Raw genomic sequence first — 13,633 nt, 5'->3', positions numbered from 1 at the left:
AAAAAAAAAAAAAAAAAAAAAAGTGGGGGGGGGCAAAAACCTTCATTTTTTGAAAGAGGAGACTTAACCTTCCAAACAATAGGTCCTAATAAAAACAGCGGTCAGCTGCAGTGGCTCACACCTCTACTCCTAACACTTTGGGAGACCAAGACAGGCAGATCATGAGGTCAGCAGCTCCAGACCAGCCTAGCCAGCATGGTGAAGCCATGTCTCTGCTAAAAATACAAAAATTACCCAGGTATGGTGGTGGGCGCCTGTAATCCCAGCTACTCAGGAGGCTGAGGCAGGAGAATCGCTTGAATCTGGGAGGCAGAGGTTGCAGTGAGCCGAGACCGCACCATTGCACTCCAGCCTAGGTGACAGAGTGAGATGCCATCTTAAAAACAAAAACAAAAAACAAAAACGAGCATGAAGCCAATTAAATTTGTCTTTCAAAATTTTACAAACAATTTATAAAATTTTAATCTTAATCATAAGATATAACTTCCATAAGCCTTTTATAACCTTTATTAAGCAGTCAGTTAATGCTTCAAGAAAACTTTGTTAATCTGACATAGGGGCCCACATCCTGGTCTTTCATCAGTGTGCCTTTGACATTGATGGTTAATTTATTAGAGAAGCTGAACTTATTTTATCTCTCAAAATCAGCCCATACAATCACATCCCTATCTCTACTGCAATAGTCCCTGGGCCTTGAGGAGTTAAATAGCTTTAATTTCTGATCCTCTGCCTCAGGAATGCAGGTTATTTTGATTGGCATCTTCTACGAAGCCTGAAGATGAGGCCTTGCTGTCAGTGTTTAAGGGTTAGCAGGACTTGGTGTTCTTTTTAGACTCAAAAATCAAAGCCTTGTAACTCAATGTTACAAGTACTTGTAAAGCACATACAGAAAAATACATGGATGTAATAACCTTTTTTTTTTTTTTTGAGACAGAGTCTCACTCTGTCACCCAGACTGGAGTACACAGTGGCATAATCTCAGCTCACTGCAACCTCCAGTTCCTGGGTTCAAGTGATTCTCCTGCCTCAGCCTCCTGAGTAGCAAGGATTACAGGTGGCCACCACCAGGTCAGGCTAATTTTTGTATTTTTTTAGTAGAGATGGGCTTTTATCATATTGGCCAGGCTGGCCTCAAACTCCTGACTTCAGGGGATTCTCCCCTCTTGGCCTCTCAAAGTGCTGGGATTACAGGTGTGAGCCACCATGCACAGCTTAATAACCTTAATTTACAAAAAAAAAATTCATATGGAGTCTCACTCTGTCACTCAAGCTGGAGTGCCATGGCAAGATTTGAGCTCACTGCATCCTCCACCTTCTGTGTTCAAGTAATTCTTCTTCCTCAGCCTCTAGAGTAACTGGGATTACAGACACCCACCACCATACCCAGCCATATTTTCAATAGAAACAAGGTTTCACCATGTTGGCCAGGCTGGTCTCAGATGCCTGACCTCAAGTGATCCACCCTCCTAGGCCTTTCAGAGTTCTGGGATTACAGATGTGAGCCACAGCACACAGCCAAAAAAAAAAAAAATTGTTTTTAATTTATTTTTTCACTAAGTTAACCAAAACAATAATAATGACATAGGAAATATTTTGAAAAAACATAAAATCTGTTAGTCCAGTTATCAAAAGGCAAAAGAAAAGACCTGCACTGCATAGCATATTATGTTGCCAGCCTAGTACAGTGGCTCCTGCCTGTAATTCCAGCACTTTGGGAGGCCAAGGCATGCAGATCACTTCAGGTCAGGAGTTCAAGACCAGCTTGGACAATATGGTGAAACCCCATCTCTACTAAAAATACAAAAATTAGGCTGGGCATGGTGGCTCATGCCTGTAATCCCAGCACTTTGGGAAACTGAGGAGAGCAGATCACTTGAGGTCAGGAGTCTGAGACCAGCCTGGCCAACATGGTGAAATCTCATCTCTACTAAAAATACTAAAATTAGCCAGACATATTGGTGGGTGTCTGTAATCCCAGCTACTTAGGAGGCTCAGGAAGGAGAATCACTTGAACCTGGGAGGTGGAGGTTGCAGTGAGCTGGGATTGAGCCACTGCGCTCCAGCCTGGGCAACAACAGTGAATTTCCACCACAAAAATGAAAGTAAAATAAACTTTCTTATTTAAAAAAAACTCTTTATTTTTATAACTTTCTTTATATCTCTCTGGTTTCCTGGTTTCTTTTACCTTGTTTTATATATAACCTTTATTTATTTATTTATTTTATCTTTTTATTTTGAGATGGAGTCTCACTCTGTCACCCAGGCTGGAGTGCAGTGGTATAATCTCAGCTCATTGCAGACTTTGCCTCCTGGGTTCCAGTGATTCTCCTGCCTCAGCCTCCCAGATAACTGGGATTACAGGCATGCACCACCACACCTGACTAATTTTTGTAGAGACAGGGTTTTACCATGTTGGACAGGCTGGTCGCGAACTCCTGACCTCAGGTGATTCGCCCACATTGGTCTCCCAAAGTGCTGGGATTACAGGTGTGAGCCACCGTGACTGGCCCATACATAACCTTTAAATGAGCTTTGAATTAGATAAAAAGTATTCAAGTTTTTAAAAATGACACGCTTTTTTTTAGAAAGAATGTTTTCCTGCAAATATATTTTTATTGGAAAATACCCAAATAATGAAATATCTACTATTTAATTTAATATAACTTTACATTCTAAGTTATAATGAGTTTATCTGCATATATTTATCCTATTACATTTACCTAATTATTTTATTTTAATGATTTATGTAGATTATTTATGAAAACTTTGATAGTTATCATTTAAAGTTATGGATCTGTCATTGCAAAATTATAACTGAGACAGTGAAAGAGATTTAGCCTAACTGACTCCATCTTGCTTCTACCCTCCAAGCTCTTCTCGTTCATTTCTGGGTGTAGGATGAACTAACCTTAGGAGGAACTTAATTCATACTTTAGCTTCAAAACAAAGATGATAACAGTCCCTTCCCAAAAGAAACCTTACTGCCTGTGCACTAGACCACCGAAAACCACAAGATTAGAAGTTATGATGGCAGGACACAGCAGCTCACACCTGTAATTGCAGCACTTTGGGAGGCTAAGGCAGGCAGATCACCTGAGGTCAGGAGTTTGAGACAAGTCTGGCCAATGGGATGAAACCTCATTTATACTAAAAATACAAAAATTAGCCAGGCATAGTGACACATACCTGTAATCCCAGCTACTGAGGAGACTGAGGAACGAGAGTTGCTTGAACCTGGGTTGTGGAGATTACAGTGAGCCGAGATCGTGCCACTGCACTCCAGCCTGGATGACAGAGCAACACTCTGTCTCAAAAAAAAAAAAAAACCAGCTATGGTAATCTTACTAAATTCAAGATGTAGCCATTTTCATTAAATCAATATCAATGTCTTGTTTATTAAAGATTACAAAAGCAAAGATTGTTCTGTTTGGACTGGCTTTATAGTTTTGTAACCCCTAAGCCAAATTTTGACACCTTATGATATTTGGCAAGAATAAATATAAAATTGCCAAATTTTGACACCTTGTAATATTTAGCAGGAATATATGTGAGGAATAAATATGAAATTGTTTAATCAATGCAAACAAAAATGTATGCTGGTAATTCTTAAGACATTTCTACTATTACTTTACCAATATAAGCTATCTTATTTATTAAAGAGTTTACTTAAGTTATGTAAACTTGAAAAACCATTTTACTGGCCATATTTGTAATCCCAACACTTTGGGAGGCCAAGGCAGGCAGATCACCTGAGGTCTGGAATTTGAGACCAGCCTGACCAACATGGAGAAACCCCATCTCTACTGAAAATACAAAATTACCCAGGCACAGTGGTATCTGCCTGTAATCCCAGCTACTCAGGAGGCCAAGGCAGGAGAATCACTTGAACCTGGGAGGCAGAGGTTGCAGTGAGCCAAGATTGCATCACTGCACTCCAGCCTGGGTGACAGAGTAAGACTCCATCTCAAAAATTAATAATGATAAACTTAGCCAGGTATGGTGGTATATGCCTGTAATCCCAACTACTTGGGTGGCTGAGGTAGGAAGATCACTTGAGCCCAGGAGATGGAAGCTGCAGTGAGTCATAATCATCCCACTGTATTTCAAGCCTGTGTGACAGAGGTGGACTCTATATCAAAAAAAGTAAAAATAAGAAAATATTCATTGGAGAAAAAAGACTAAACAAGCAAAGGTATCAGAATAGTGCTGTGAATGTGGGTCATGTCAGTAATGTGTAGAGACTTGGGCAGGAGGATCTTTAAGAACAGGTTAGTAGAGACCAGGTCATTCATCCTAAGCATTTGCCTGTAGCATGTAGATCAAACATCTGGCATGGACTTCCTCTTTCTGTGTTTGGTTTGACCATCATAGTGTTGAAAAACCTTTGAAGTAAATATCTTGCAGTTTGCTACAGTTCCCCTGGTCTCCCACATTATTCCAGGCTCCTTTCCTCACGTAGGTTGCCTGACCCACTGAGACCTGTGTTTGCTCTCCCTGCAGATGGGTGGGTAGGAAGCAATTTAAGGGGGAATATTTAATATATGAGAAGATTTGATAGATAGAGAGACAGACAGACAGATTGATTGATTGATTGATTGACAGATAGATAGATAGATAGATAGATAGACTGGGTGCAGTGGCTAAAGCCTATAATTCCAGCACTTTGGGAGGCCAAGGCAGGAGGATTAGTTTGACCTAGGAGTTCAAGACCAGCCTGAGCCACATAGTGAGACCCCCTCTCTACAAAAATTTTAAAATATTAGCCAGGCATGGTGGCATGCACCTGTAATGCCAGCTACTCGGGAGGCTGAAGTGGGAGGATTGCTTGAGCCCAGGATTTGAAAGCTGCAGTGAGCTGTGATCTAGCCACTGCACCCCAGTCTGGGTGACAGAGCAAGATCCTATCTCAGAAATAAAAGAGAGAGATAAATAGATTGAGCATTGGTGGGAGTGTGCTTTTGAGTGCTCTTTAAGAGAAAATTATATTTTAATATTTCTTCTTTAAATTTTTTATATTCTAGCAAACCATTTCTTCAACATGGAGAAATTAATCTCATCCAAAGAGCCTAGGAGCAAGGGCAGACTCAGAAAGTCAGAGGCACTGTAGTCAGTTTGAGCAGCTTTATATCTTCGGACTGCTATGCTGGCCAGCACCAGGCTGGGTCCATCCTCTCCTCTTGAATTTCTCAAACAGGAAGTATCCTGCTGGAATCTGAAGTTGGATCTGTAGTAGCTCAGCACTGACTCAGCAGCCTGCTGTGTCATGAGGCCTTACACCAGGAACTGTACAGGATACAAAAGGTAAGAGAAAGCTGGAATAGAGCATCTCCTGGGGAAATGAGAGCCAGAGATACAGCAGTGCCCCATGGAGACAGCAAGCTGGTGTTTGGCAGTGCCTTGTGGAAAGGCTGTACTTTGGTAAGGTCTCCACAATCTGGAATTCAATATTATAGGTCTCCAAACTCCAGTTTCTCATGTTCCCTGCATAGGTCAGGGTCATAGGGAGTGATTCATGCTAGCAGAACTCCCTGATTCTAATGGCAGGTGTTCCATACTTGACAAAGGAGACATATTTCTCCTCTGGGAACCTGAAGATTTAGGTCCTTTCCCCAGGGACTCCCTTTCCACTGTGAAGGTTGTTGGAAAACTGAGCAGAGGATGAGGAACGGCTGTGAATAAGCTTGCTACTCCTTCCCTGTCCTACAAAAAAGCTCACCTCTTTTATAACCAGAAGACCTTTTTCATTAGTCAAGGCTGAACAGACTGAGAAGAGTGTGTGTGTGTGTGTGTGTGTGTGTGTGTGTGTGTGTGTGTGTGTGTTGAGACACAGTTTCATGTCACCCAGGCTGGAGTGCAGTGATGAGATCAGAGCTCAGAGCAGCTTCCACTTCCTGAGCCCAAGCAATCCTCCCACTTAAGCCTCCAGAGTAGCTGGGACTATAGGAATGTGCCACCATACCCAGCTGATTTTCTAATTTTTTTTCTAGAGATGAGGTTTCACTGTGTTGCCAAGGCTGGTCTTGAACTCACCGGATCCTCCTGCCTTAGTCTCCCAGTGGGCTGGGATTATTAGGTATCATGCACCTCACCTGACCTGTGATGAGTTTTCAACAATGTAATTCCTCTTTTATAGAAGCACCCAAGCTGAAGATTGTCTTGAGAACAAGTACGATCCTGTGGTTTCATGGCCTTTCTTCCATTTGTGGTTCTTGCCAAGTGAAATTTAAATGAAATCTTATCAAGATGGATAATCCCAAGTTTTCCAGTGCTGGAATATAGAAAATGGATGGACAAGTAAGTCCCACTCAGCACCCATAGCCCAGGCATGGGGACCTCAACACACCTGGGCCCCAGACATCACCTTTCATTGTGAGTAGCACTGAGATGACACTTCTGGTTAGTAAGTGCCCACTGGCAATAGTTTATATAACGGCAAGTAAAGGAATAAATAGTTAACAAAACATTTTCTCTTCCCAATTCTATCATTAATTGGATTACACAATTATTTTATGAAAAATTTTCATATGCCGCAGTTCTGACCATATTCTCAAGTGAACAGAAAATTTGTATTAAAAAGTCAACCTTCTTTCTCATTCTGTTGCCCAGACAGGCGTGCAGTGGTGCAATTATGGCTCACTGCAACCTCAGCCTCCTGGGCTCAAGCAATCCTCCTGCCTCAGACTCACAAGTAGCTGGGACTACAGGTGCTTGTCACCACAACTCACTAGTTTTCTAATTTTTCCTATATGTGAATTCCACAGGTCTGACTTCAAACACTTGAGTATGCATGGATTTTGGTATACACAAAAATGGAGGAGCTGGAACCAATCCCCCCATATACCAAGGGACAACTTGTATCTGTTTTTTTTGTTGTTGTTTTGTTTATTTGTTTTTTGAGACAGAGTCTTGCTCTGTTGCTGAGGCAGGAGTGCAGTGGTATGATCTCGGCTCACTGCAACCTCCGCCTCCCGGGTTCAAGCGATTCTTTCACCTCAGCCTCCTGAGTGGCTAAGATTACAGGCACCCACCATCATTCCCAGCTAATTTTTGGAGAGATGGAGTTTCACTATGTTGGCCAGGTTGGTTTGGAACTTCTGACCTCAGGTGATCCGCCCTTCTCAGCCTCCCAAAGTACCAGGATTACAGGCACAAGCCACTGTGTCTTTTTTTGTTTTGTTTTGTTTTGCGATGGAGTTTTGCTCTTTTTTGCCCAGGCTGGAGAGCAATGGTGTACTCTTGGCTCACCAGAACCTCCACCTCCTGGGTTCAAGCGATGCTCCTGCCTCAGCCTCCTGAGTAGCTGGGATTACAGGCGCCACCATGCCTGGCTAATTTTTTTTTTTTTTTTTTAGTAGAAATGGGGTTTCTCCATGGTGGTCAGACTGGTCTCGAACTCTTGACCTCAGGTGATTCACCCACCTTGGACTCCCAAAGTGGGATTACAAGTGTGAGCCAGCGCACCTGTCCTCTATCTGTTTTTACAATTATATGGTTAAATACAGGATGTTCCATGACAGTGGTAATTTTTAACGACAATTTTTAGATAAGTGGAATTACCATAAAAATAATAAAAGTAGCAGCTAATATATACTGAGCTGTTACTATGTGCCTATAAATACCATAGATTTTTTAAATTCCCCATGACTCTTCCTTATTTCACTTACCCACTCTATCTTAAATTACTCATGCTTGCTTCAGTAGCACATATACTAAAGTTGGAACAATAGAAAGATTGGCATGGCCTCTGTGTAAGAATGACATGCAAATTTGTGAAGCATTCCATATGTTTTTAAACAGAGAAAAATATTACTCCTGTGTTTGTGCATATGACCTTTTGTTCAGGTTGAATTATATCCAAAGGTGATATTTCCAGAAATGAGATTACTGTGAGTCTCAGGGCATTAGCATTCTTATTAAACTTGATGTAAATTGCCCAGCTTTCAGCCATGGTGGCTGTCAGCCTATAATTCCAGCACTTTGGGAGGCTGAGGTGGGAGGATTGCTTGAGGCCAGGAGTTGGGGGAGGCTGCATAGTGAGCAACTGTATCATTTTTTAAAAATTTCCAAGCTTTACCCTGGAAGGCTTATATACAATTTAAACACCACTAATAGTATAAAAAAAATGCCCATTTCACTGCACCTTTGCTAGCACAGGGTATTATAACTTAAAAAGTTATTTTTTGTTTGATTATTTTTAATAAAAGACCTCATATTACTTTATTTTTGTCACATTTTAATATATTTTCTTATGTTAGTTTATTAGCTTTCTTTTTTGTTATTTGTTTTTAAGATGAAGTTTCACTCTTGTTGTCCAGACTGGAGTACAATGGCATGATCTCTGCTAACCACAACCTCCTTCTCTTAGATTCAAGCCATTCCCCTGCCTCAGTTTCCTGAGTAGCTGTGATTACAGGCATGCACCACCATACCTGGCTAATTTTGTATTTTTAGTAGAGAGAGGGCTTCTCCATGTTGGTCAGACTGGTCTGGAACTCTGGACCTCAAGTGATCCACCTGACTCAGCCTCTCAACGTGCTAGGATTACAAGCATAAGCTACCGTGCCCAGCTAGCTTTATTTCTTTATTGCCCCCATATTTTTTTTTTTTAAGACCAAGTCTCTCTCTGTTGCCCAGGCTTGAATATAGTGGTAAGGTCTTGACTCACTGCAGCCTTGACCTCCTGTGTTCAGGTGATCCTTCCACCTCAGTAACAGGGACTGTAGGAACATGCCACCACGCCTGGCTAATTTTTTATTTTTAGTGAAGATGAGGTCTTGCTATGTTTCCCTGGCTGGTCTGGAATTCCTGGCCTCAAGCGATCCTCCCACTGCCCCCTCCCAAAGGGCTGTTATTATAAGCATGAGCCACTATGGCTGGGCTGTCCATGTCTTTTCTGTTTATTTATAGAGTTAATGTGTCTTTCACTAATTTGATGATCTATTTATTTAATCTTGTATTAAATTATAAAAATAGTAAATACTTTCAAATAAAGAAGTGAAAAACTTCCGTCACTCTTTAGATGCATCTTATCTCAGGAAAAAATTGGCCATATTCTTCAAGATACATACAGGCTAATTGGATATCACTTGTCATTTTCATATTTCATGGATATCTGTGCCAATACCTATTGATCTATCTTAATCCTTTTCATGGTTGCATAATGTTTTATTATACGGGATGTATTATAATTTACCAGTCAGCCACCGTAGGCATTTAGGCTCCTTCTAATACTTGCTTTGAGCTCTTTATATCATTAAAAATTAACCCCCTCAGCCGGGTGTGGCAGCTCACACCTGTAATCCCAGCACTTTGGAAGGCTGAGGTGGGAGAACTGCTTGAGGGTAGGGGATCACCACCAGCCTGGTCAACATAGCGGCACTTTGTCTCTGCTAAAATTTAAAAATAAAATGAGCTGGACATTATGGTGCACACCTGTGGTCCCAGCTACTGGGGAGGTGTGACTGGAGGATCACTTGAGCCTAGGAGGCTGAGGCTACAGTAAGCTATGATCACACCGCTGCACTCCAGCTTTGGTAACAGTAAGACTGCATTTCTTAAATAAAATAAACATTAGATTGGAAGATTGCTGAAGCTCTGGAGGTTGAGGCTGCAGTGAGCTGTGATGGTACCACTGCAGTCCAGCCAAGGCGATAGAGCAAGATTCTTTCTCAAAAACATAAAATAAAATGAACATTAACTCTAGCATATTTTCCAGTAACGCCTTCCCTCCTATGTTTTTCCTAGAAGCTCTTGAATTTTGCTTGCTTTCCACATACCATTTAAAACTTCTAAGTACTGATGTCCCTTGTCATTCCTACTTTTATTTTTCAGGAATGTCTTTTTGTCACTTCCAGCTGGATCTACCATGAAAGACTTTAGAGTCCAGGAAGAGACTGACTGGGCAGCAGGTTATTCAGGTACAAAAGATTTGGACAATAACTCAAAAGTGATCAAATAATAGTGCATGCGTCCAGTGCAATGGGAAGCACTTCTGGAGGGCGAGAGCAGCTTCCAGATGAGGTGACACTGAAGCCGGGGTTTGGAGGATGAGGAGCAGCTGTATGAGAGTGGGGAGGGAAGGGAGAGGTGGAGGCATGGGGAGCGGCTGGGGTGGGATAGAGTGTTCCTGGCAGGGAAAGCAGCTCTGTGAAGGCCTGGACAATTAAGATGGCACATTTTGCACAGGGAATGGTGAATTAAGTGTGGCAGGAATACTCTGGAGAGAGAGTAATTTGCTTGTATAGAATTTCGCCCAAGAGACCTCATTACAGTTTCTAATCTTGTGATGTCATCATCCATCACTGTCCCTGTGAAATAGTTTGGAATAGCTGTGGTGATCACAATAACATCAAGCATATTATTTCATGAATTCTCCCAAAATCACAGGCAGGTGCCACAGTTAGCCCCATTTTCTGAATGAAGTGATGAAGACTTGATAATTAGTGCTTCGCCCAAGCTCACATGGATACTAAGACTGAGTCAGATGCAGGGCCTGGTGTGACTTTAATGCCTGCTCTGTTCATGAGCACGACGTATTGCTTCTCCTATGCAGTTAAGCAGGTAGGTGAAAAAAAAAAGCCTGTGTTTCTCTCTAGTCACACATTTCTGACTGAATGCGTGTGTGGAGCTTCTACACCAAATTCTCCAGTGCTCTGGATATTAACTTGGTATCCCACAATATTGTTCTGACACTACCTGGAGCTGGTGCAGACCCCACGGGTTAGGGGCTCAGTCCCACGAGACCACCCTCACTTCACATGCCAGTGGTAAGTACTAGGTTGTCACCTGTACTTTTGACCAACCTGTTACAAATCAGGGGTTTCCATGACCCCCTTCTTGGATTTAGTCATTTCCTAGAACAGCTTGCAGAACTCAGAAAAACAGCTATTTTCTTTTTTTCTGAGAGATAAGGTCTCATTTTGTTGCCCAGACTGGTGTGCAGTGTGCAGTCATACCTCACTGCAGCCTCGACTGCCTGGGTTTAAGTGGTCCTCCCATGTCAGCCTCCCTAGTAGCTGAGACCACACACCTGCACCACCACATCTGGCTAATTTATTTTATTTTTTGTTGAGATGGGGTCTTGTTTTGTTGCTCAGGCTGGCTACAAATTCCTGGGTCCAAGCAATTCTCCCACCTTAATCACTTAAAGTGCTGGGATTACAGATGTGAGCCACCACATCTGGTCAGTTCATTTCCTATTCCTGGTTCACCGTAAAGGACACATCTCAGAAACAGCCAGTGAAGGAGATGTGCATGCTGGGTGCAGTGGCTCACGCCTGTGATCCCAGCACTTTGGGAGGTCAAGGTGGGAGCATCGCTTAAACTCAGGAGTTTGAGATCAGCCTGGACAACATGGGGAAACCCTGTCTCTATAAAAAAATACAAATATTAGCCAGGCATGGTGATACGTGCCTGTAATCCGAGCTACTCAGGAGGCTGAGGCAGGAGAATCACTTGAACCCAGGATGCAGAGGTTGTAGTGCAGCTAAGATCACACTACTGCACTCCAGCCTGGGCTACTAAGCGAGACTTCATCTCAGAAATAAAATAAAATAAAATAAATAAATAACCAGGCGCGGTGGTGTGCACCTGTAGTTCCAGCTACTAGGAAAACTGAGGTGAGGATGCCTTGAGCTGGGGACTCGGGAAGCTTAGGTTGAAGTGAGCTAAGACTGTGCCACTGCACTCTATCCTGGACAAAAGAGCCAGACCCTGTCTCAAAAAGCAAGAAAGCAAGAAACAGGGAGGGAGGGAAGGAAGGAAGGAGAAAGAAAGAGATGGACGCCTAGGGGAAGGTAAGTGGGGAAGGGCACAGAGCTTCTATGCCCTCTGTTAAACATGCCACCCTCCCAGCACCTCCTGTGTTCAGCAACTCAGAAGCTCTGCAAACCCTGTTGTTCAGGGTGTTTATGGAGGCTCTATTATGCAAGCACAACTGAGAAAATCTTTGTCTCTGGTGATTAGGTCAACCTCCAGCCCCTCTTGCCTCCTGGAGTTCAGCAGGTGAGGCTGAAGGTTTCAAGCCTCTAATCATGTGGTTGCTTCCTCTGGCAATCAGCCCTCCTTCTGAAGAAATCTAGGAGCATGTAGCCACCAAGTCCTCTCAGCCACATCCCCAAATGCATTCTTATCATGCTGGAGATCCCAAAGTTCTTAGAGGCTATTGTGTTAAAAAGCTGAGACCAAGACCAAATATTAAAAATGAAGATGCTCCTGTCACCTCTATCACTGAGGTCTTTATAAGCTTTAGAAGCTCAGTGCCAGGAACCAGGGACAGAGACCAAATATATATTTCTTTTCTTTTTTTCAGACAGAATCTCCCTGTGTCATCCAGGCTGGAGTCCAGTGGTATGATCATAGCTCACTATAGCTTTGACCTCCTGAGCTCAACTGATCTTCCCACCTCTGTCTCCCAAGTAGCTGGGACTACACATGCATGTCACTCATGCCCAGCTCATTTGTGTAGAGACGAGGTTTAGTTATGTCACCCAGGCTGATCTCAGACTCCTGGGCTAAAGTCATCATCTCACCTCAGCCTCTCAAGTAGCTGGGACTACAGACACTCACTACCATGTCCGGCTAATAATATTTTTATGCTTTTGTAGAGGAGGGGTCTCACTGCATTGTCCAGGCTAGTTTCAAACTCTGGGCCCCAAGTGTTCCTCCTACCTTGACCTCCCAAAGTGTTGGGATTATGGGTGGAAGCCACCATGCCCAGCAATCACAAGGGTCTTTACAAAAGAAAGAGGGTAGGAGAGTCAGAACTGGAGCAGCAGATGCGGTGATGGAAGCAGAGGCCAGAGAGGGAGATTTGAAGATGCTTCACTTCTGGCTTTGAAGGTGGAGTCAGGGGCCATGATCCAAGGGATGGAGGTGGCTTCCAGAAGCTGGAAAACACAAGGGAACACTTCAGAGCCTCCAGAAGGAATGCAGCCCTGCTGACACTTTGACTTTAGCTTTAATAGACCTAGTTTGAGCTCCTGACCCCCCAGAACTGTAAGATGGTAGATCTGTGGTGTTTTAAGTGATTAAATGTAGGGTAGTTTGTTGTGGCAGCAAGAAGAAACGAACATGAAGCCAGGCATGGTGGCCGATGCCGGTAATCTCAGCACTTTAGGAATCCAGGCAGGAGGATCACTTGAGGCCAGGAGTTCAAGACCAGCCTGCGCAACATAGGAGACCCTGTCTCTACAAAAAATAAAATTGGCCAGGCACAGTGCCTCACTCCTGTAATCCCAACAATTTGGGAGGTTGAGGAGGGCGGATCACCTGAGGTCAGGAGTTTGAGATCAGCCTGGCAAACATGGCAAAACCCCATCTCTACTAAAAATACAAAAATTAGTCAGGCATGGTGGCACATACCTGTAATCCCAGCTACTTGGGAGGCTGAGGCAGGAGAATCACTTGAATCCACGAGGTGGAGGTTGCAGTGACCTGGGATTGCACCATTGCACTCCAGCCTGGGCAAGAGGAGCGAAACTCCATTTTGAAATTAAATTAAATTAAATTAAAAAATAAAAAATAAGCCAGGCATGATGGCATGTACCTATAGTTTCAGCTACTAGGGAGACTGAGGTGGGAGGACTGCTTGAGCCTGGGAATTTGAGGTCGCAGTGAGCTGTGATTGCACCAC

The 13,633-nt window shown here is 43.1% G+C and overlaps 1 pseudogene; it reads left to right on the top strand.

Moving 5' to 3' along the window:
• The first annotated feature begins 7,689 nt into the window (after positions 1 to 7,689).
• On the top strand, positions 7,690 to 7,789 carry LOC119469719 (annotated as a pseudogene).
• Positions 7,790 to 13,633: the final 5,844 nt, after the last annotated feature.

The sequence above is a fragment of the Cebus imitator genome, unplaced genomic scaffold (genome assembly GCF_001604975.1).
Source record: "Cebus imitator isolate Cc_AM_T3 unplaced genomic scaffold, Cebus_imitator-1.0 Scaffold792, whole genome shotgun sequence".
NCBI lineage: Eukaryota > Metazoa > Chordata > Mammalia > Primates > Cebidae > Cebus > Cebus imitator.
The sequence above is the reverse complement of the archived record's forward strand: the minus strand, read 5'-3'. Positions and strand labels throughout refer to the sequence as shown.